Source organism: Pimephales promelas, chromosome 21, assembly GCF_988280905.1.
Source record: "Pimephales promelas chromosome 21, fPimPro1.hap1.1, whole genome shotgun sequence".
Lineage (NCBI taxonomy): Eukaryota > Metazoa > Chordata > Actinopteri > Cypriniformes > Leuciscidae > Pimephales > Pimephales promelas.
This window is the reverse complement of record NC_142789.1, coordinates 21,352,217-21,377,474: the sequence shown is the minus strand read 5'-3', so window position 1 is coordinate 21,377,474 and position 25,258 is coordinate 21,352,217. Positions and strand designations below refer to the sequence as shown.

The 25,258-nt window shown below is 37.8% G+C and overlaps 1 long non-coding RNA gene across 2 annotated transcripts in view; it reads right to left on the bottom strand.

Annotated features, from left to right (window-relative positions):
- Positions 1-22,701, bottom strand: part of LOC148970463 (uncharacterized) — a 46,005-nt gene extending 23,304 nt beyond the window's left edge. Inside the window, exons 1-2 of one of the 2 annotated variants that reach the window (XR_016148533.1) lie at positions 22,654-22,701; positions 16,556-16,720 (exon numbers count right to left, since the gene is read on the bottom strand). This is a non-coding gene — a long non-coding RNA (uncharacterized LOC148970463). Of the gene's footprint in view, positions 1-16,555; positions 16,721-18,851; positions 18,934-22,653 lie in introns of those variants that run through there. The other variant, XR_016148531.1, reaches the window with a different exon arrangement.
- Between the last annotated feature and the right edge of the window lie 2,557 nt (positions 22,702-25,258).

The window sequence follows — 25,258 nt, the reverse complement described above, 5'->3', positions numbered from 1 at the left end:
TAGATTTGGTGGTCTGTAGTTGTTGTTTGAATCCAAATCAAAGCTTTCCGCCTGATACAGTGTCCAACGCTCACCTGTCTCAGCTGTGTATACACCTGTCATCACTTCACTGTCACCTGCCTGCTCTGCACACACACTGCCAATCGCCGCAACACAACTCTAATCCTCAGAGGAGCAGTTATATCCCTTTGGAGTGTGCATGAAAGGTTATTCAACAATACATAAACATTATGCTATAAAGGTAAAGGTAAGGTAAAGTCAGGTAAAGGTACAGTCAAACACCCAGCACACATTATTACGGTATATGTTTTTACACTTCTTTTAAATGTTTTAATTCCATTTTCCTTAATGAAAGACTGCTAATCACTCCTTTAACTCTGAGGCATACAAATAAAAAGATAATTCTGTCTCACAATTTTGCATCAAATATTTTACACAATTCATTAAAGCTGCAGTCTGCAACTTTTCCTCTTTGTCACCATCTCTGTTCGAAATCTGCAATTGCAGTCATTCGCGGAATTATCATCTTTACGTGGGTTGTAAATCGGCATGAAACAGCGCGGATGAACACAGTGTTTTGAGGCGAGTGCTGCTGTCAATCACCGTGCGGTGTGGATACTGTCATAGAGAATCACAGATTCACCAACATAAGAATTTTCACCGGAAAATCTGTACAAGGGGGGGGAAAGCATTCGACATGATAAGCTTCGTTAGATTTAATCAACGCGATTTACAGCAACCATGCAAATTATAGCTTACTTCTCAAATTGTTCATGTTAACAACATGTGTTTTATGATAACCTGTGTAGTTCAGAATTCATATTCTCCATAATAGCAAAACGAGAAAGGCACAACAAAGGAAACTCCATAACTGTGTGAATTAAAAAAACGTACTGTTACACGATTGAACTATTGAAATGTCTTACTTGTTCAGCAGAAAAAAAGCTGTCTTCCGTTTTGAACCCCTTCGAAAAACAGAGTTCACACACTTTTCAAAAGCCGATGTTTAAATCCTTGTGTTCGCATGAGATGGTTTCTTTCTCTTTCTCTAGCCACCTTAAATCCGAAGTACGAAGTCTTTTGGGTTTTATAACTGCTGAATCTCAAGTTGACACTGATGATTCTTGTTTGGATCTTTCTGGATGCCATAAGTTTAATTATGTAAAGTGCTGCGAGAAAAGCCTATACATCTCTATATCTCCTCACGCGCAGCAAGCCAAAACTCCTTCTTAATGTGTACGGGTGTGACGTAATGATGCAAAGACATGCTCGAATTTCGCATGGAAACCCACCAGTACCACTGGAATTAAAATCATTATTACAAGCAAACCATTTTGAATCTAGCTATGGCAAGTAGATCGTTTTGACCACTGGCAGAATATTTTTTTTGTTTTAAATAATTATTTTGGAATATTTTTAACTTAAAGTTACGGACAGCAGCTTTAAAATAAATTGTAATAGATTTTTTTTTTTCTGCTTTAAACTGTTTAATGCCAATGAAAAAAATCTGCAGAACTCTTTAAAACTTTGAAATGCTACTGAAGTTTACAAGGAAAAGCGCTCTTACCTCAGGGCAATTCTTTATCAAGGTATACAGCAGACTTGTGAGCAGACTACAGTTATATTGGTCTGATGGTTGACATATGTGTGCGCTGACAGTGGAAATATTTGTGCCTTGTGGACATGTATGTGACTTGAGCTCGCTCTTCAGTTAGTTTTGACATTTTGTGTTATAACGAGATGCAGAAAGCGTGAAGCCCAAGAGGTAAGAAGTAAAGTCCAGAAAATACACGTCTATTCGTTTCATCCTACGTACTAATTAGTCACCTATAGGTCGATGGTTGGAGATAACATAGAGGGGTTGCATGGATGTCGATAGTGTTGTAAAGAGTGAGAGAAAGATTCCTCAGACAATGGAATGTTTGCTAACCGACAAGGATATCTTAATTAAGCATGGCAGTCAACACGAAGCACTAGAGTAGCATTCAGCTAGGCTGCTCTGAAGCCATACTCCTAAATGCTGAAAGACTAATGGCACTAGCTTGAACTTCCTAGCAGGTACGGTTTGTCCATCAACAGCAGAGGTAAAAGCCTGAAAACTGGATACCTGAGAGCTACACTACCTACTACTGCAGCAAGACATTATAGATCTGAGTGTCTGGGTTCGGCGGCGGTGACAAAGTATGATTTCCGCATCCAGTGTAAATTATCCTGTGACTGGATGATTCACACTTTCGGTCTGGCTGTATATTTTATGAGGTACCTAAGGCTATTGCAAACCTGCTGAAACATGGAGTTTTAATATGTCATTATACCATATATCAAACATTTTTTATGCCATTATTAAGGCAGAACTGATTAATCACCCAGCTAAATTTCTCCATAGATCTGTGATCTCTTTAAATATCAAAGGTCTCAATCAAAACATAATAACATCATGCTAAAAAAGACGGGTGAAGTCATGGAATGAACAATTATGTCTAGATGTGCCCTTTGAAAAAAGGCATGGTGAAAAACGGGAGATTAGGTGTTGTTGTGATGTTAGCTTAACACACCTTTAAGAAAATATTTAGCCTCTCTGTTTTTCCACCAGGATTTTGTTGGCTGCGTATAAATATTCGCGTAATTTTATTTTCCATACTCATCACAGATAAGTCAAGCGTTTTCACTGACACAAGTCACATTTTAGACCATTTATCAGATTTAAGAGCGCAGTGAACAGTGAAGTACCACCACCCATGAACATTAGAAAATACATACCTGTATTGTGCATGGTCTTCCAATATCAAAGGTTGTGATCAAAGATCATTCTTGACATTATCTCTGGCTAACCGTCTTTCCACTTATGAAGGATACAATGGTTTATGGTGAAGGAAAACCCCACCAGGGTTCCTTTGATTTCCATATCTGTCCAGGCCACATCATGCTGTTTTCTCATACGTGTTTGGTAGCTTCAGATCAGAGTGAGGCTGGAATTTGGGGGAATTCATGAGAATTTGAAGAGACAAGTGAGTCCAACAAACAGGTACCTCGACCACAAATATTGAGCCGAGGGGAGAAACTTCAAGCTTGTGTTTTTCTCAGTGGAAACTGCAGGTAAACTCAGTGCGAGTCTAATTATGCCTTCGCGAGCGCGATGGGGCCAGACAACAGGAAAATTACTGCGCGGTCTAAACCCATCGTGATGGTGGATGAAAGAACTGTCACTTTCTGAAGCCTCTGGTCATGCTGAATGAGAGTGTCATGAAAGAAGCAATGTGAAATTATACAAAAAGGATTTAAACTGGGTTATCTAATTCCAGGGTTTCAACCAGGATCTGTGGAGATGTACAAAACATTATTTGAATGAACATTAACTTGTGACCCAATAAGCACAATATGTTAATGTTTCATTGAAAGGGTGACAGTAACTAAGGGTGTGTTCACACTTGTCAGGTTTGGTTCGATTAAAACGAACTCTGGAGCGTTTGCTCTGTAAGTGTGGTTTATTTGAACATGTCTTGAAGGGACACCAGGCAAGCCTGAGTGCTTTTTTCTCTACAAAGCTCTCCCTGGTTTCTGGGAGTAAATGCTTTCAAACACACTGTCGTAAAAACAAACCGCTGTTCCTCCCCCCTCGCCACGAGCAACCCAGCTGATCAGCTGTCAACCCAGCGATCGGTGAGCCATCGGCTTCTACACTTATGTAGCGCACTGCAAAAAAGCTACACCGGCGCCAAATACACAAATAACACCGACAGAGGAACGGCCAAACAACTACAAAAATCAAACGTGTTTGCTAATGAAAATGCTAACATCAAAGTTATAGTATCTTGCGTACTAGTAAGCCCGTAACGGACAACAATCATAATAAAAACCTTTACAGACAATAGCAAACATCCTGAGGTCAAAATTACCCTTTTCTTATAGCTTGAATTATTGAATGGGGGTGTGTACGTGTGCAGTGCCGTCAAGCAATTTGTTACATCGCGAGACCTGATATCACATAATACTTCCTGATGGCGAAGCCAGTGGCCCACCGGCCCGAAGTTACAAGTAAGTTTTTTTCCGCTCTTGGGCACCAGGGGGGTGCGAAACCAACACCATTCAACCCGAAATAAATAATATAACCATTCCACGGACTCGGAAGCTGTTCAGGTAAGGTAAAAAAGTTACTTAGATCATCTTTAATGCTACTGTAAAAACCCTGATGCACACCAAACAAAGAATATAACATGCACCAAAGACATCTAAAAAATAAAACTAAACAGGATGTGATGGAACAAGATGTGACCCTAATAAGGATAGAATGATCAAGGATACCTGGTTGTGCTCTTCATAGGTACTATGATGCCCTTACAATTCGGCACAGGCATCAGAACCTCATTCTCCTTGCAGCAGATCTTCATTTGTGTGTGTGAGAGGAATTCCCCCTGTGTTTTGACTCCTTTAAACATTTTAAAAGCAGTTTGTGTGTTCTGGTAAAAATACCATCATATGTACACACATACATTGAGCGCATTTAGCCCAGCACACAGCTTGGTTTTGGATGTTTGGTAAAATCATAAAAGCTGGGTTTTTTTTGTTTTGTATCTTTAAGTTCAGAGTTAAAAACTAAGCGAATGAGGAATAAAAAGTATCATTCTCTCTTCCGGTCCAGATCAAAAGAACCAAACTATAAGTGTGAAAACACCCTAAAAAAATCTAGCTTTCAAAAATTGGAGTACCTTGATTCGCAGAAAGTCTGGATGAGGGGTCAGTAGGGTAGAGAACCTTCAAAGCTTCAATAGAAAACAGGTAAAGAGACAAGTTAAGAAAGTGCAGAAAATAATAGTTGGGTAAACTAGATATTTACATTTGCTGAAGGAAACGTCAATGATGCTTACCATGCAAATGTCACAGCAATGATGCTAAGGTGTTGTGGTTCTTGTCAGGGTGTGGTTACGTGGTTGCTAAGGTGTCTTGAGTTAGCAGTCATTTCTATAGTACAAATAGGTTTACAAGACAAAGTTTCGTTCAAATCCCTTATCCTAACTTGGACCATTAGTATTGTGCTTGGCTGAAATAAATATACTTTTTGTATATGTATTTATCGTCATAATTGACTATTTTGTCTCAACTAAGACCACATGGATGCATGGGGAAATCTATTTTGGGCAAATTTTAAAGCAATTCAAGTTCCCACACTAAATATCGAAAATAGATCACATTACAGAAGTTAAACACATTGTGATTAACCTTTAAATTTCTTGTAATGAGAGAAGCAGTTTGCCTAACAAGACTCAGATAGTGAATGTTTTTGAATGTGTGAGGGAGACAGGTATTTGAGCATAATGAGAGGGGGAATGACAGTGTTTGACAGGCCTGCTTAATATCTATATTCAGGAAGTTCAACACCTGGTTTATGTCATTCATTTTCAACACGCTGTCCACATTGGCTCTGCCCATCTTTGTGTTTGTATGCGCATGTGTGCATATCTTCCAATTACCATGTCTTCATCACACAGGTCCTTGTGACTAATCTCACATCAACATGCCATTATACCATCAACTTTCCATCTTTTCAGAGAGATTTTAATTGATTTAATTTCTTTAATTATAGATCATAACCTTTTACCTATAATGACAGGGCAGTCCATGTCTCTTTGAACCCAGATCACTATCACCTGACGGATGGATTATGTCTATATGCCCTGGCCCTAGGGATGCACTAGACCATGTTCATTCATATACTCTTATCAGATGGTCATCTACCCATTTACATCCTGGATTTAGCAATTACTCTTAGTGCAAAGTCAATGAGTATCTACAGGTATATAATTATATGTTGGGAAATGCCGTATAAACAATAATTCTAAGGTATTTTTAGATGGGCATGTTGGCTTAGTCAGGATCACGTCTGAAAGAGAACTGATTAATTGGCTACTCATCATTATCAGTCTCTAGTGGCTTGTTCAGACAGGCGTTTTTTGGGAAATTCAACTCTAATTAGTTTCGTTAGTAGTCTGAATGGCATAAAAAAAACACCTGAAATCCCATGTTTAGAAACACAATGCAAACCACACCCAAATGCGTTTTAAAATCCAAGAAAACTTTTTAGTATAAATGGTCAGATAGTTTTTCAAGTTTCTGATCATCATTTGGGAAGCGACGAATATCCACCTACGCTGGAGTCCGTCAAACCCACGACCTGTGTACCATCTGTGTTCCCCAGTGTTGTGCACCTGACCATCAACTTACCTACTCATTAAAAGTGTTATTTGCAACTGTATCCTCCTCCAGTTTCTGTCACAGTCTAGACATCACATACTCTTTCATTGTATTGCAAATTACGTTATACACTTACTATGTATTGTCAACGAGTGGCACAGAATTTCGTGTCACTTATATTCTTTTATGTCCCTTTATCTTCACACCAAGATATCATGCCAAATATTCAGTTTTTCCGTTCTCTCATGACATCATTACTTGATCTACGGATGATGATCCGCCAGAAACTGATTACAATTTCAGAACAAAAGGATCAGGTTTTATCACAGCCAAAGTTACATTACAGACAGTCATTTCTAATATGAAATCGGATTTGTGTGCAGTGTGAACATAGATATGTGTAAAACAGCAGTGTCCTCATCATCGTACAGGATTACAAAAACGCTCCTGAGGAAAAAAACAGCCAAATTTTTCCATCTCTCTCACACACACACACACCAAAGGGATTTTCCTTTCTCCAGCACTGTACGGCCAACACCAAGTACTAATACTCCCACTAGCTATGATACTGATCTTCAGCTCACCCAGATTAAGACCAGCCCCTTCCGTACAACAATGTTGCCTTTATCTTTTCCATAGTGCCTGGGATATCTGAGTGTCTGTCAACAGATTCCCTTCCCCAGCCCCGATTGCAGTCAGAGTCAGACAGGCCTACAGGTCACTCGCTTTCTCAGGTGAGTCTCACCTGCAACTGAACTTTCCATTACCTCTCCCTCTCCTTCTCTTTTTCTTCCTGTCTTCACAAAGCAAACAGTGAATTCTACCTTTCCACCCTCAGGCGGTCATACTTCCACCACCTAATATGTTAATACATGAAGCTTTAAATCGAGGTGAGAGATTGTTCTGCCCTGGTGTTATATGCAAAGACTTATCTTTAAACTTAAGCTGCAGTGGTGTTGGATGGGGAAATCACGATCCGGAATGGATTAATCGGTTTCATGATTGCAGACTGGGAATTAAAAAGAAAAAAGTCCCCTCAATCTTCATACCAGAATTATGTACATGCAGTTTTGGTTAGATGTCAAAAACTTCAACCAATCACATTTATCAGCATGAAACTATTTCACTTGATGGCTGCCATTTCTCAAACAAGCTCCGACTCAAGCTTTGGATTTGCCTTGGGGTGATGAACCGTGACTTCTGCCTCTCTCGTTCAGCTTTGATGTGGATTAATCAATGGAGAGCTCCCTGTGAACAATTGACTTTCAAATATCATGACCTCTTTTTCTATATTGAGTTTATAGAAGTTACATCACAATGAGCTAACATTCAGGTACTAGCCTATTAAGTAGGGATGTACAAATATACATTTTTAATAATATATTTTTAATAAACTGTACTTGAAAAAACAGCTCATAAATAAAAACAGCTCTGCACCATCATGATCCATCCCTACTATTAATGATAATTTAACAAAATAATAACAGCAGTCATTCATTCCTACTTAAAGGAGAACTCCGGCGCAAAATGAACCTTTGGTCTAATAAAAACATTGGTACCAAGTAAACCGTTCTCTGAGATTTGTTTTCACGATAATCGAATGTAAAGAGTTTTATCTCTAAAAACTAGTACTGGGGGCATTTACTAAGTAAAAAGAAATCGCTAGTTTATACCGCTAACAAGGCTCGAAATAGCCCCACACTAATGCAGTAACATAATGAGGGTCCGTACATGCAAAACGAAGCATTGAGAACTTTGTAAGTGTACAGACCGTTTAATAAGAAGATATTTTAAAGACAGTTCACTTGTATACAGACAGGAGCTATCTTAGAAAATAGTCTCGATAAGTCGATCCCAAACGCCGTTCATACAGTTCAGCTCACTCAGCACGATGTTCGTGGTTTGACTTGACGTGACTGTTTTCCAAAGATGGCTCCGGTCTGTATACACTAAGTGAACTGTCTTTATAAAGTATCTTCTAATTAAACGGTCTGTACACTTACAAAGTTCTCAATGCTTCTTTTTGCATGTATGGACCCTCATTATGTTACTGTGTTAGTGTGGGGCTATTTTGAGCCTTGTTAGTGGTATAAACTAGCGATTTCTTTTTACTTAGTAAATTCCCCCAGTACTAGCGTTATACGCTAAACAGTTTTTAGAGATAAAACTCTTTACATTTGATTATCATGAAAACAAATCTCAGAGAACGGTTGACTAGGTACCAATGCTTTATTAGACCAAAGGTTCATTTTGCACCGGAGTTCTCCTTTAAGCAAGCCTCTGAAATACTTCAAGCAAAGTCCACAGTGAGGGAACATGGCCTATGCAATTGGATAAACAGGCCAATATGTACCATAAACTGGTTCCATATCCCTTACGTCAGGCTAAAATAGTCATATTTGTTTGATTCAGTCTGCCGTAGAAAGATGCATCAAAGGATATTTGCAATCATTGTGAACATACATCAGCCACATCAAATTAGTCTCCAGTCAGACATCTCCAAATGATGATCACACAAAGCGCCATTACCTGGGAGCCAGCCTGACGTGAAGCATGGAAAGGCTAATCATTTTTGATATCTGAACACCTTTACATTCTCTGCCTCTGCACAAGATGAAAGAATGCACCTGAATACACTTTATTGGTCAGAGGATAGGAATGAAGCCTGGAGATGAGCTAATGTGAAAACTAATTATTTCACCTCAGAGTAATTCCAAAATCTTAACTCTAAATATGGGCATTATTTGATATCTCATTCCTGAAGACCATTTGACATACTGAAGAAATCCCAACCCACCTCCATATGATCAAATAACATGTTATTCTTATTAATGAGGTATGAATGAATCGAAAACATGGGCGGAGAGAACGCATCATAGCTCACGTTAACACATGAAATAGTGATGAATGGTAGTCTAATATTGAAAGCCGCCAAGACTGAATACTTGTGTTTATGACTTAGGTGCCAGAGGCATGTTATTAGGAGTGAGTGTTTCAAGGCTGCTTTATACCACTGGACACTGTTGGAATTCCTCAGGTGCATTGTGCAGAAGTCTCCAGTAAAAACAGTGTGTGTTTGTGTGTGTGTGTGAGACCCACACATGCACACACACACACACACACACACACACACACACACACACACACACACACACACACACAGTGGATGGTGTAAAGTGGTCATGCATCCTGACAGATCTGTCACCAACTGCTTAGAGTTTTGCTCAGCCGATGATGGCTACCACCACTGCGCTTTGTGTTCCACCCTGCAGTCACACAGGCAAGCCTGATTTCTTACAGTTACTCCCTGCACGGAAAACTCCTTGTTTACACCTACAAACACCTACCGCAGTCTCATCATTACCACCAACGGATGTATCAGTGGCAGGCTGTGGGCATAAAAACTGGTCTTAATGCTCAATAAATTGCCGTAACATTCATCACCTGGACCGCAACACTCTGCGGTGTCGATTTAACAGAGCAATACTCTGCATTTTTCCTGTTTGGGACATATGACGTAAATCACCCAGCAGAAGACACGGCTTGCTGCTGTAATTGGCCGCAAGTTGTGCCTTTCTGACGAGACGTGTTGCAGCACAGGCTGTAACCCGAGGAAGATTCCATCCTAAAGGAGAAAAATGCCATAACAAATGCTTGGAATCGGCTTTGTTACATTGTAAAATTATATTGAATGACAGTTTATTTATAATGTTATAAAGAAATTTATAAATATTATAGTTACAAAAGATTTCTATTTTTAAATAAAAATAAAATCTATTTTTTAAAAATAAATGTATTTAAAATTTGTATTACTTTCTATAATCAAACAATCTTGAAAATAAATGTATCATTTTCATACAAAAGATTTAGGCAGGACAACTGTTTTCAACATTCAAATAGTAATAATAAATGTTTTCTGAGCATCAAATCAGCATGAATCAGAATGATTTCTGAAGGATCATGTGACACTGAAGAAGTAAAGTAATTCAGCCTCGCTATTATGGAATAAATTACATTTGAATAAGTAAATAAATAAATTTCGAAAATAATTTTTATATTGTAATAATATTTCACAATATTAGTGTTACTGTATTTTTAATCAAATAAAGCACAAAATAGAGCCAAATACAGCCTTAGTGAACATAAAAGACTTAAAGACCCTAAACTTTTTAACAGTATAGTTAACAAACTATCAATAGAAATTATATAAAATTAATAACAATAACAACAATAATATAAAAGTATAATATAAAATAAACATTAAAATGATTTACAAAAATATTTTTAATTGATATATATATATATATATATATATGAAAATGTTCTACTTATTATTAAACGTTTAATAAAAATATTAAACAATAATGCAGTTAAGTTCATATTTAGTAAACAATTACGTGAGCGGTGAGTGACATTCTGAATGACATTCTTTACTACTGAAATATTGAAGAAGCGTATCAATTTAAATACTAATTTGATGCAATTCTAATTTAAAGCATTATAATTATAATTTTATTGTCTGATGAACCAGTGAGTGAATGAAACTTTATTTCAAATATAATCTACAATATGAAGCGTCTCCCAGAAAAGACAAAATTCTGACACCTGTAATCATAACTCTATGTATCCACTGGAATGAGCGACTACAAACACATGAAACACACTCCTGTGTTTGCCCGGGGTCTGACAGTGGGCTTTGATTGAGAGTTGGGGGTAATGTAGCAGCCAGTCTGAGCCTCTGAGAACCGTGACACTAAAACAGGCGCAGACTGTGCGCCACACAGAGAGACAGCAGCAGCATCCGTCATCACCACCATTACCCTTTGTTGTAGCCAGTCAGGTGCTGAAAGTCTGGGTTAAAGAGCATTCACCAGAGGTAGTTCTCTTCCCTTCTCCAGTTTCCTTAATCCCCAAATTAATTCCCTTTTATAGAGGCTCCGTAAAGTGAAGGATATTTTTGTATCGATTACAAAGCAGTCTGTTTTACTTAAACAATCACAGAGCATTGACCTTGAGATGGGAACAAATTTTAGGCAAAGTCAGTCTGCAGGGAGATGGATTTCATGCAAGCTTCAATGTGACGTGAGTTTTTCTTTTTTCACAAAACGCTAATAAAATTATTAGGACCAGGGAGCTATAAAGTTGTAGACATAATTATATTTGCAACTTCAGTCTTTTAAAGAAGTTTCTTAAGCTCACCATGACTTTATTTATTTGATCAAAATACAGTAAAAACTGTAATACACTCTCAGAAAAAAAAGCCATCACTGCGGCTGTACCTTTTCAAAAGGGAAAACTTTTGTCCATTTTAGGTGCGAATAGGTACATTTTAGGTGCTATTAAGGACATTTAGGTGCTAATCTGTAAATTTTAGGTGCTATTATGTACATTTTAGGTGCTAATACGTACCATTAAGGTACCAATATGCACCCAGGTACTTTTGAAAAGGTACAGCCCCAGTGACAGCTTTTGTACCTTTTTTTTTTCTGAGAGTGTATTGTGAAATCTACTTGAATATATTTAAAAAATGTAATTTATTCCTGTAATCGCAAATCTGAATTTTCAGTATCCGGCTGTGAAATGACTGTGCTGCTTAATATTTATTTACCTGAAACCATGCTTAGTAACAGAAAGTTCTAGAGGACAACATTTCTTTAAAATAGAAATTATCTGCAACGATGCAAAAGTCAGCCACTTTTGATCAACCTACTGCATCTTTCCTAAATAAAAGTAATATCACATCGTAATGATCCCAAAAGGTAGTATACATGATTCTCGCATGCTGATCTTTCAACTCTAAAGAAACCAGGGAATATTTAGTTTAAGAGTAAAACTAAGGAAGAACAATCTAAATGAACTGATTCACTGAAATAAATCAGACTTCCCAACACTGGTGCAGAATGTTCACAATGATGACAAACCCAAAATGTTCTCACACATTGCTGAAAAACCTTTGAAAAACATTTTTTCTTTGTACACAGACACAGCTTGCTGAACATAAAGGCTTAAGTTGTCTGCAAGCACATTAACCACAAAACATGCAAAAGGCCACCCACAAATATGTCTTTCATAACACAGTTTCCATCTCTACTGATAAGCTCAGAGCCAAAGTAAATAAGAACTCACTTTTCCACCTGCCCAAAACTCGAGAGTAAATAGTGCAAGTGTGCGCAAAGCAGTTGGTCAACAGATAGTCTCTGATATTCTACTTGTAACTTAATTCTGGTTGTAACTAATAATGCTAAAGTCAAGTGTGTTGTCATTTGTTGGTGAATCAACTCAAGCTGTGAATAGAAAGAACTATATTTTCCAACCACATTCAGAGTGAGTGGTAAATTTAAGACTTTTTTTTTCTACACCCGAATCATGCTTAAGGTAGATTTGTTACCCATCCAACAAGCTGAGGGAGGTCTGTGACCTTTCATTCACTGAGAATTTTATGATCTGTAAGGTTCAGCTCCCTGGAATGTTTTGATTTAGCACTTGTAATTTCATTATCAAAGGTCACATCAAAAAATTTAGGCTTTATTAGCTCTACCCAAAATCCCTTCATCATTCAAACCTCCCCAATTATACCTGCACCGACTAGCTCTCAGTTTCTCTCTGTGAAAGATGAGTCATCTCACACCAGACAGAGTATCTTTTCCTGATGTTATGATGACTTTTACATGAAATGAATTCTTGAGCTCCCGTGGCTTATTTAGTAAACAGAAGAGAGCAGATGCCTGCCACTCAGCTTAAAAGAGGGAAAAATCCTCAAGCTTCTCTTCAAGGGGAGCAGAAGCGGAGTGTCTTAGGGCTGTGTCGAAAGACATCTGATGGAACGGAAGCATTGGCAGGCTTTGTTGGCTGGTCAGGTGGCACCCCATCATTCCACTCTGCAATGACCCCTAACGCAATAACCTTGACTTAGACTTGGGACTGCTCTTTTTTTTTTGTCTGGGTTTGAGTCACCATATGCAATGGCCCCAAAAAGCATTGTGGCACTTAAACTGTATGAATGTCATTGCATTAGATAACAAAATATCAAACCAATTTCCATTGGCAAATAAACAAGCTTTTTTTCTCAGAACGTTATTTTCTGAGCTGGACTTTTAACAAACTGGTCCCAATGTAATTTTAGAGGAAATATGAAGTCAAGGTCACACGAGCCATAAGCCTAAAGTTTGACAACCAAAAAGTTTCAGAAACCTATTTATTTTCCCTCTCAGTGATTGGAATGACATTCGCAGATTTCGCACATTTTAAAGTGTGGTTTACGACGCGACAAGATACTTTTTCGGTCCACTAATCTAACAACTTGCCAAACTGCAGAAAGCTGTAGCTTTTTACATTGTAGTAGAAGATGCAAAATATTCAGCAGTAAATAAGACAGATTCCTAAAAATGCTGGATGAGTACGCAACTACAATGAAACTGGTGGAATTCCTTGTCAAAGTGTGAAGTGTGCAGCCACTTTCCTCAGCACAAAGCACTGTTTTTGGAGAGGGAAAAAAACCGGAAGATTGATGATTCCTGGCTGATATTCATCTCCCACATTTGGCTGGAGTTCAAAAACTCAAATACCATTGAAACTGCTGGCTCAATGATCCTCATGTTGATTGCGAACACACCGCCTGTGCGGTGCGTGGATGGTACAGTGCTTCACGCATAGTAAACAGACTGAAGAGTTACATCCTGGGAGACCAAATGGACCACATTCAAAACATTCAGCATTGAAAAATACCTCAGACCATGTGCATAAATAACAGGCTAATAAAATCTTTTTGTAATGTCAGGTTTTTTTTTTTTATAACAAAACAACCAAGAACTACATTTTATAAAACTGATTTAAAATTATGCTACCTGCTGCTGCTAAGCAAACACAAGGATTTGTTCAGCTTCTTTAAAATAACATACACAAGGAAACAAGCTGCTGCAAGAATGAGAGAAATGAGAGAAAACCCCTAACAGATATCTCCAGGTGGAGCTAGGGAGGAGGAGGGGAAAACAAGAGTTTTCATATCGCGCTACAGAATGGCCGCCGGCTAGGGAACAGTAATAAATGGTTATAAGGATTAGGACGTATTTGCTAATGCAATGGCTTTAAGAGAGAGAATCGAAATCGATTTTTTTATTGGTTAAAATTAATGGAGAATATCTCCATAGGTGCTCAATTTTTGTTTTCCAATGAATTTTTGTTTTCCAATGGATTGCACGCATATGGCAGCATGGATAAAGTTTTCAGTATTGATAACAACAAGAAATGTTTCCTGTACATCAAACCACCATATAAAAATGATTTCTGAAGGACCGTAGAATGTTTTTGAAAAGATCATGTGACACTTAAGAAATGGCTTCTGAAAATTCAGCTTTGCAATGACAGGAATAAATGAAATTTCACAATACATAGAAAATAATTTTCAGCCTCTCAATGCTTAAATAAAATTGGAAAGGCTCCTATTTGCTGTGACACTTCTGTACAAAATTATCTGAATGATAATAATGGTAAACATCGCTTTAAAATAAACACTTATACATAAACTTTAAGTCAAAACTACCTCAAGCAAGTCTACTGAAGGCCTGTCCTGCTGTCTGTCACCGTAGTAGTTTTTACACACACAATGCTGTCTTTCAGGCACAGCCAACTTAGTCATTTTGAGGTGGGCAGCAACTGAGTAGTCTAAGGTTTAAACTGCTACCATTAGTGGTTCCTGGGCCAGGCATATATTGGAGAGAGAAAGAAACCCAATCTGAACCATTAGCCTGAGTGAAAGCCTTTCAAAATACATTCCGATCCATGCACAATGAGCATGTAACACTGCGGTACATTCACATCTTTGAGGTTTCATTAAACAATTTGCTTGCAATTGGTTGTGTTACTTGAGCTCACAGAAGCTGAATGATCGCCCTCAATGGATTGTTTCTAGGGTGTAAAATGAATCGCAATGTGATGTTAAATAAAATCATGTAAGGATTTGACTGAATGACTGGGTAACCACACCGTCTTTAAACAGATACAGTGCTGAGCGGAGTAAGCCATGCACAACAAGAGATTAATGAAATTAGCCAAACAACAATCTCAGAGAAAACAAGAGTTGGATAACAACTTCCACCAGACATTCATCTCAACAATCAATCTTATTTACGTCTGGCAGGTTCACTTTACAAAAGAACATTTGTCTGCTTGGTAGGAGCAAACTTTCTTGGTGAATTATGTAAGCAGAGCAATTGACTATATGCTTTGAGACTGACAAGGCCATGAACGTATTTGAGCTCGAAATCTTAAATGCTATCCTTCATTTTCATAATTATATAACATCCTCTTCGCAAAAAAATGGTGTGTTATGATCTCACAATTATTACAATTGGTTACATAAACATTATGTACTGTCTAATGGAAGGTGTGCAGAGTCACAAAACTTTTTCTTGAGAGCACATAACATGCCCTTGGCAAGCATTTCGCAAAAAACCTCCACAGAACAATAAACAATGAGTTGAAAATGCAATTCACAGACAAGTGTAGGAAATTCCCCTAATGGTTTGGTGAACTCTCACCTCAACATATCACCTGCAAATGAAGGCACTAATCAGGGTATATATACAAATAAAACCTCTTAGGGGTTTTCACATAAAGCTGAATAAAGGCATTGCACCAAACCACTTTCATTAGTCATCATCATTAAGGAAAATGCAAGATGATACAACCACCCTTAAAATCCCTGGCCTTTAAAAAGTCAAAAGCTATTTACAGGGTTAAAAATGACATCCCACACTCAACCTTAATGCCATTCCAAACCTGTTCTTATGGAACAAAAGAAAAAGGGCTTAGCCTGTTGTTGTCATACAACGGGACTCCGGCATATTTTGAATTTTCTTTTACAGTTCAGCAAAAGAAAGAAAGTCAAACATGTTTGGATCAAAATGAGGGTCTGTTTTCAGTTTTTTTTTTTTTTTTTTCAGTTTAATTTAGTATCAAGTTGTTCTGTGACTTGCAAAATGTATGCTCCGCTTTCTGGATGAGCTCCACACACATAAATTAAACACAAACACACACAATACAGTACATAAGATAAAGTCCTATAGAATGCAATGTGTGCTTTGCTTTGATGCGACTCTGTACGATAGGAAAGCTTTTGCGAGCACAGTTTGGTATAGCAATCTTAGATTTCATTAAAAATACAAAATTGGTGAGAAGCACAGATCTTACTGTTATCAAAAAATCCATTTGCTTTCTCAATAGTTTGCAAATGATTTTCATCCTGATATACATGCCAAAACATGAACCAGTGCCTCGCTACTGTAATGCATAGGCAAAGCTTTGCCATCTTTTTCACAAAAAAAAAAAAAATTCCCAGGAGAGAATTGCTTGTTTTGTTGTTGCTTACCTGACAAAAGCAACTCTAAGGTGTGATGGGATCTAGCATGATCGCGGTGGATGAATGAGCTTGCAGACTGACAGACTGCGTAAGCCAGAATTCTGTCGGCTCGCATCTTAATCCACAGGTTGCCGCTTCTCTAAACATCACGGAAGAGCAATTTTTCTCCAGCCTCTGGGGAACAGCAAAGACAACAAGGGTTAATCAAGAGCTCATCGCTAATTAATACAATTCAGCACATTTCAACAAGGAAATTTCTCAACGAACAAACTAAAAAGCCTGTTCAAAAGCAGGCCACGTCTTGCCTTTCATACGTACGTAGTGACATTTTCCTTATAATATAGTGTGTGCTGACAAATGACATCAACACATTACATCAATTCTATACAACTGAGTACAATGATAACTCAAAACCAAACTGTCCCACACATCCAACAAAGAACACAGTCGCTGTGTCTCAATACATCTCAGGCCTTTAAGTGGAGATAAGAGAGCATGAATGAAAGTGTTTGTACTCGGGCAGCGTAGGCCATTGACTGGGCGAGATGTGGGACGTGCTCACCCTTACCCTTATCAGAGCGAACAGATCGGGTCGATAGGGAGGGTGCGCAGCCATAACGCTCCACAATGCCAGAGACATTGCACAAGACATAAGTGCAGTTGCCGGGACCAAATGCAAAAGGCACAGTCTCATGTAGCCGCATTCTCTGTGTTTTCTGACGCGAGACAGCTGAAACAATGGATCTCCAGTCATTTAGGTGGTGTGATTCTGTGTAATAAACTTATGTACAATAAACAGACTTCCTAAAATACAGGAAAAGTCCAGCATCACAGTGGTGATCTAAAATGTGCAGTATCCTAAAGAAGCTGATGAATGTCTGGTCAAATTGTATGTGTATGCAATATCCTGTGGCACAGAATTTAAAGAAATTATTTATAGTTACTTTTTGTGATAGTCACTTATTTGTTTAACAAGAGAAGCATTCTTGACATCAGCAGTGCCCCTGATATCCATATATAGTCCATGGCAGGTCAGTGCCTGGACATCATCCTGTGCGCTTTCAGTGGTACCACTCCTAACAGGTGGCGTATTTTCCATGGCCTGCTTTGGAACACCATCGGCGCAAGTTCCTGGGAACAACCCAATTTACGGAAAATAACAAAACCACTGCTCTCAGGGGACGTCCTCCAGCTTCCGACCTTTTCCACAGAGATCTAAAAAGATGAGCCCAAGCGTCACACAACTTTGCTCATACATTTACAAGAAAAGGTGGAGCATGTGAAAGTAAGCATTTCTTCAACTTTTGAAACGTGTTATTTTGTTAAAACAAACAAATATAATTTCATCTCAACCAAGAGTGAAATAAATGTAAATATATTAATTATATTAAAAGACCACCAGGTCAAAGCTACCCTAGTTAACTTTCAAATGGTCTTTGTTTCCTGTTTACACTTATTGGCATCGGGGTCTATACAACCCCAACAATTGATTGAGTAATTGTACAAAAAAATATACAAATAATATATACTTTTTTTGTTTACTTCTCATCTATTCATTAATGCTGTGTTTTTGGAGATGTAAAGTACTTTTGCATCCATATAGCAATTCCTGAACTAAGTTACACCATTAGCTTTCATATGAAATATTATTTTTTTATGATACATTGCATTTATGCTCTAGTACTAGGCCTTCATTTCTGTGTAAAAATTTTCAGATTCATGCTGGATTTTTTTTTTTTTTTTTTTTTTGAGACATAAAGAAAATATGTTTTTTTTTCACATTTCCCATTCATTTCAATGTGGGGTCATATGACCCCGAAGACCAGATGTGTAAACATTTTTTTTTTTTACATACCTTCAGAACAAGCTAATCAAGCCCATTTGTGTGTGTGTGTGTGTGTGTGTGTGTGTGTGTGTGTGTGTGTGTGTGTAGATAGACAATGTATGAAAAGTCACAAAATCTTATTCCACTGAGATGAAGGGAACCTGCTAAAGAAACACACCAGTGCAAAATATTGCCGCCCTTTCTGTTAACGCATGCGCAAAATGGCTTTCCGTTTTTAGAAAAGACATTCACAATGGCCCGATATAAAAATACCCTTTTAAAATGTATATTACTGTAAGATAGAGCTGTAAAATTAAAAAGTTTGTATTAAAACATTAGGCAAAACAATCATCAACTGTGTAGAAAATAATTGAAACTACGGTTGGTTAGCATTTTACTGTAAGGAACGTCATTGATTACATGAAACTCCAGTGAAGTATTATGCTGATCATAATGGATTGGTAATTAGAGTTGTCTCACCAGCTTTTATTTAAGGAGATGCGGTTGCGGTGATCAAAACCTCTCGAACTTGAAGTTCACACAGGGAAGTAGTTTGTTTGGCAGCTTTGGCAGCTTAGTGCTCTCGGTATTGGTGGAGCTCCCTCTTGTGGCCAAGAGACGAGTATAGCAGCTCTGTGACATGCATGTATTAAAATAACGGTGCAAACAACGAATCCCTTTACCATCCAGGAATGTAGTGTTTCATTATAGATTACTTATTCATTTAGTTTTTAATAAATGTCTTAGTCATTATTTTATTTTATTATTATATTATTTATTTTTTAAAAACCAAATGCAAGGAGTGTTCTGCCTTCTCAAATGTTTCTCAGGCTAACAAACACATATCTAGTCACACAGGAGGAGGGAGGCACATGACATATGAATATACACTCACCCATCAATCAAACCGACACTTTATGGTTGAAACAATTTTCATTATGGAGAACACAAACAAGTATCCCACTGTTTGTCTACGAGTTCTGCCACGGCTGTGTTTGTCCATAAATCACTGTCTGATTCACATACAGATATGATGATGCATGGATGCAGATACAATAATCAAATATTAATGAGCAATTGCATATAGATCAGGAGTCACATGTTTTATAAATCACCAGGATTACTCATGGTCATGGATTTGATTGTGAGAGATGCTCATAGACAAATAAATTTGATTTCAGAGCTCTCCAAGTGCAAATAAAGATTTCTAAACAAAGCCAGTGAGACACTTCTCTTCTTGACATCATGGATAGAAAACTGTAAACTGCAGTATCATTTTGTTGCATGCCTCTATTTGAATGCACAAACCATCTATTACTAAAAAAGTGCTGAGTGGTGACACAGTGTTTACATTAATATTTGTGTGACAGATTTAAATGGATGAGTCTGTGATGGTATAAATAAGCCCTTCAATTTATTTAGCTTGGACAACGTCCAAGAACACGCACTTTTACCATTCATGCTTCATACCTACAATTATTTCACTGAAAAGGGATCAAAGGACGCCATGCTGCTGAACCTTTGTTTGCATCACTTCTGCAGTATAAAACCCCTTCTTAGTTCCTCTTGGGCATTATGCCTAGCACAAGCCCATTAATAAAGCTACATTAAGTGTTCAGAGAAAGCAATCAAGCCAAACATATTATAAAGGGCTTTTGTTTGTCTTCATATCTCAGATAAAGAAGTCGGCTCCAAATAATGAGCATTTTTTCTCAGAGTTGGGCCAATAAGCACACTTCTCTGTGTTATGAATTGTTTATATAAATTGCAGTTACTGAACCCAGCAAGAAAGGATATTTTTTATTTGTCCAATGAATTCTCTATTGTGTTAAAGAAGTTAAATGATACTCATTTCAAAAAGTGGTAAAAATATATCAGTCCATGCATTAAAAAGAGATCTTTGAAACCAATGAGCACTCTCTATTATTACTTTGTGACACCAATGAGGGAAAACAATTCTTTTTGGCCGTAAATGTCTGTGACTTTTTTTGTAGAATAGGACGTGTTGGAGTTACTGTATATGGAGCATTTTTTGCACCTTTAACTATATACTTCTATTTCACCCAAACTCTTCAGAGCAAATACTTCAATGTGCTATAATTATAAGAGATGCATTTTGCTTTAAGACGAGAGTGAGAAACTATTTTTCCCACTTAATAAAAGATGGAATAGTTGAGAGAACAGGAATGGAATGTGGGTATAATGAAGATACGTCAAACATGGAAAAAGATCATCATTATTCACAGGAGTCTCTGTGCATAGAAAAACATTAGAAGTGAAAGGAAAATTGTTGGGATGATTTGCTATCGGAAAACATTTTGAGATGCATTCCATAAAGCTCTTGTCATTTATATTAAATATGACAAAAGTACAAATGTTGCTCTGTTATTGTTATTTTGTTATTTTTTCCTCCACTATAATAAAAGTGGAGCAAAACAATATTTTCACTGAATATATTTCAATGACATCTTACCATGTTCGATGGCCAGTTTTTATGAATATCATTCAAATAAGTACATGTATATGTTGGCAGATAATTTTTTCCCTCATTTTAATAAAAAAAAAATTTAAATTGTTCAGAGAAAAGAAATAAAAAGATAGAAAGGATGAGAGTATGTGTGCATGAAAATCAAAGTAACCCATCAGAAGATATATTAAAAGATGTTTGATCTCACAGGCCCAGAGACGACGAATCAAAGCCCACCCAATGCCTTCAGTACAGCAGCAGAATGTTAAGCTACATTAGGCCTCATCTCTGAACCGTATGCTGTGAACTGATGCACTGACCTGTTGGACCGCGGTCACTGCTGCGGACCACCAAGATGCTGAGATGGATTTGCCACATAAGGCAGGGATGCAACTAATTGGATTAATTCTGAGTCTTTAATGGAAAGATAACTGAGATTCAGACCTCCTAAAACAGCCAAAATCTAGTCAAAAGAGCAGTTCAGCGTGTTAGCTTCTGCATGCTTGGCTTGACTTAACTGTTAAAATAGTCAATCACAAAACATATGTATACGCATGACACCTACATGCCAGCTGGATAGAACAGATAAGAAAAATCAGCCCATAAAGGTGTCATATGATAACAATTTCACACTACCCATACCTCACTCCGGCTCTAATTCATAAATGATCTCAGATTCCGCACTGGATAAATGAAACGCCTGAGATCTGATTCAATAACTGCACTTGAGAAGATGGCAATTTCACACACACATTCAGCGACTCAAACGAAGGATTTTCACTTTTGATGCGTTTCCTCATAAGTAAATACCTCTCAATCCAGCGCTGCCTCTTTCTCCTGTCCTGACAAAATGACATTGCTGTCATTCACACCTCACCACTACAGTTTGTGCATTACTGTAAACTTTTAGTCGATTTTAAAGCAGCACTATGTAACTTTTTCAACCTTTATAATATTTTTCCAAAACCCTTGAGATGGTACATCGACTTACAATAGGTTGAATGACAGGTCTGCCATAGCCTGACAGTGTCTGTATCGCTTTTACTGGCACTACGTAACTTCGGGGAGCGGGTAGGAACCCGAGCACAAAAAGAACTACAAAATTCGACTGCTTTACAGCAAACGTCACTTCCCCCCCTTCCTCAAATTCTGACGCGAGAGCCCAACAAGGGTTTTTTTTTTTTTTTTAATGAATGAATGTTGTCATGGCTGAAGCAGCAAAAACAAGAAGCCAAAGGTTTTGTCGGAGGACAGTAGAAAGAAAAAAAGGGAGAGTGGCAAAATAAAAGGCTGGACGAGGATCAATATTGGTCCAGCATTAGCTCGCTGGCGCCACTCGTCCATAGGGTACGGCAAAATAAGCGAACGAGTAATTTTTTATAGGCTACTAATAATATTTTAAAAACATTGATTTGTAATACTACTCCACAAAGACGTAAGTCCCCACTGCATCCAATGTAGACTGTATTGCTTTCTTTTGAGGGCGCTTAACACACTCAAGCATCCCGGGCGGGCAGCATGATTAGACGGACAAAATAATCGGTCAGGATAACTATCCTATGTCAGGCTGATAGTCATTTGCCTCAGGCTATAATGCAAATCGATTTTTCAAATTGCATATTCATCTATGGTAGCTTGATATTATAATATCGACGATATGGCTATTATCTACCACACAAACATTGAATTGAATTAACATATCCATACTATAAAGACGCTGGATTGTAAACGTGAGCTATACGCGATCTTTTGACGTTTTGAAAAAAATAAAGCCCATTCATATGTCATGACATGCTGAAATATATACCAATGTACCTGGGATGAAGACATTTCACACCCAACACTGGAGTCTGCCAAGATGTGCAGTAGCACCTCAATGCAGAACATGAGATCCACGGGGAGGAGTCGGATCACGATCCAAGGGGTGGAGATGGGTAGGATTAGGGTTGGGTTTAGGGATTAGGGGTGGGTTTAGGGATCAGGGGGCGGAGTTGGTTAGGTTTAGGTGTATGTAAGGTGGGAGGAGTTGGATCTGGATCCGACTCCTCCCCATGGATTTCATGTTCCGCAGTGAGGACCATCTCAAGATGTGAGAACTCCTTCCTTCTGCAGAGTTCGGCGGTATCGCTTGTCAACAAATGCACGCGTGTATTCCCTGGTGCAACCATGACCGATTTTACGACAGTAGTAGAAGACAATACTGTTTGCCAACTGTAGGGGGACCCCGAGAGCAAAATTTCAAAAGTATCCTAACAAAATGCTGCTTTAATTAAACGATTTTAATGCACAACTTGGAGGCAAAGAACTACCTGACTCATTTTTTAAATGTTTGCCTATAGACATCTATAGACATCTTCATCTTTGCGATGTCCTACATGTCGTGTCTTGACCGAGTGCTTTTATATTTAACATGGCACACGCTGCAAATGTTTGGGGTTTTTTGATTACAGATAAACTGTTTTCTATGTGTAATAAGCTTTTCTATAGTCAGAATAGCCTACCTATCTAAACAGAAAAAAATTAAAAGAGGCTCGTGTGAATTAGAGGGATTTTTTCCCTCCCTTATGGCCCTTTCCAAGAATAATATTTTATTACCCCAGTCTGTGTAATTATACCTATTACAAAGAGATACAAATCAAAAGGGAGCCCTGACTGACTTACTGTTTGTATCTGACGCAACATGACTTTACTGTAGCAGCATTTCAGATGAATCATTATGGATTATTGCAAAAACATACAGGTGTTTAAAAGAAATGTTGTGTAACAAACGAAAGCATTGTGAAAAAGATAAAACACATTATCCCAGTTTGATTAAAAAAGCATATCAACAAACAAATGGATTAGTCTCACGCATATTTACTGTTGCTATGGTAAACATAGACTGGGAGCATAAAAATCATATAACAAAACTCTACAGAGGACAAAATTGCCAAAATGACTATTATAACAAAACTTGATCATAGATGATAAATACCCAGTGGGTCAAAGGTTTGAACTCTGTGCCCTCTGATGGTATTTTATTACAGGCACTGTGTTTTTGCTCATGCTGGAATGGAAAATGTGAGCATATAGTATTTGATGGGCTGACACTAAAACAGGTTACGCAAGTGTGTTGTGCAAGTGAACATTCCTTCACCAGCCACAGGATAGCAATTAACTGAACATACAGCCCTTTAAAGCAAATCCCTCTCTCTTTATATGATCTGAGCATTATTATAATTCTGTCTTGGGGGATTTAGAAAAATCAACATCTAAGATAAGTATAAGAAATCTTGCCATGTTTAAACTTTTCTTCAAAACCGAGAAAACGTGTTTGAATCGTTTTAATTATGGCTGTACCGGATTCAGATATCTAAGACTTAAATGTGTTTTTGGGGGCCATATTTCCCCCCCGGAAGCTTTATTGAAAAATAGGTATGCTTTCACCCCCTCCTCCACTGACCGCTTGAATTATAGAAGACTTCTATTGATAACCAAACTGCATGTTGTACTGTGCAGTGGCATACTGAATACATTTACATAAGGAACATAAATTGTGCAATTAATGAATGATTTCAAGAAGTGCAGAACTTGTTGAGGAATTCTGCTGTTGAAGATTCCTTGTCGGCCTATGATTGATTCATTTACTCAACTGATTCGTTCAAAAATTATTCATTTAAGAATAAAACAAGAAACATCTACTGTATCTAAACATTTCTTGAAATGCTCCGAAAAGATACATTTGTAAATATCTGAATGTATAAATGTATTTTTAGTTCTGTCATCACTGCCATACAGACTGATTGATGAAAGCGGACAGATAGAAGACTCTCTTGTTCTGATGTTCAGCCTGTCAATGGCAATAGCCAGAGCAATTAAGAACAATGCTTTAATGGTGACCTGGGGACCATGGGAAGGTCATCTGAGGGGTGTCTAACTCCAAGGCTTTTGAAGAACAACACTGATAAATCTGGAGTGACCAGGCACTGATGAAAGCCTTCTATTTGACCCAGCTCGCCACGCACAGGTAATGATCCTGTCTTTTATCTTCAGATACCTATTTTGGATTATAGGGTGGCTCGGTGTGAGTACCAGCTTCCTACACACTCGGACACAGAAACCGCCTCTGTGAAAGTGCAATTCAATTTCATTTAATTACTACCTCTTTAAGTTCTTATTGACTGAGCTCAGATGGTTTACTAGTTTCAAGTGATTGAAGGCAAGGATGGAGAACAAGGGTGAAAAGAACTAAATTGTGAAGCTGAAAGCACGCAGATTAAAGATGTAAATTTTGGATGATTGGCATCAAAGAATCAAAACAGATGCTGCTGAAGGGCATTTGAATAGCACAGTAAATTATCCACTTCAGTAATTAACTTGCATTTTTGGCACAAGAAAGACAGCACTTGCAGATCTCAGTTAGCCTATGCATTTACATAAC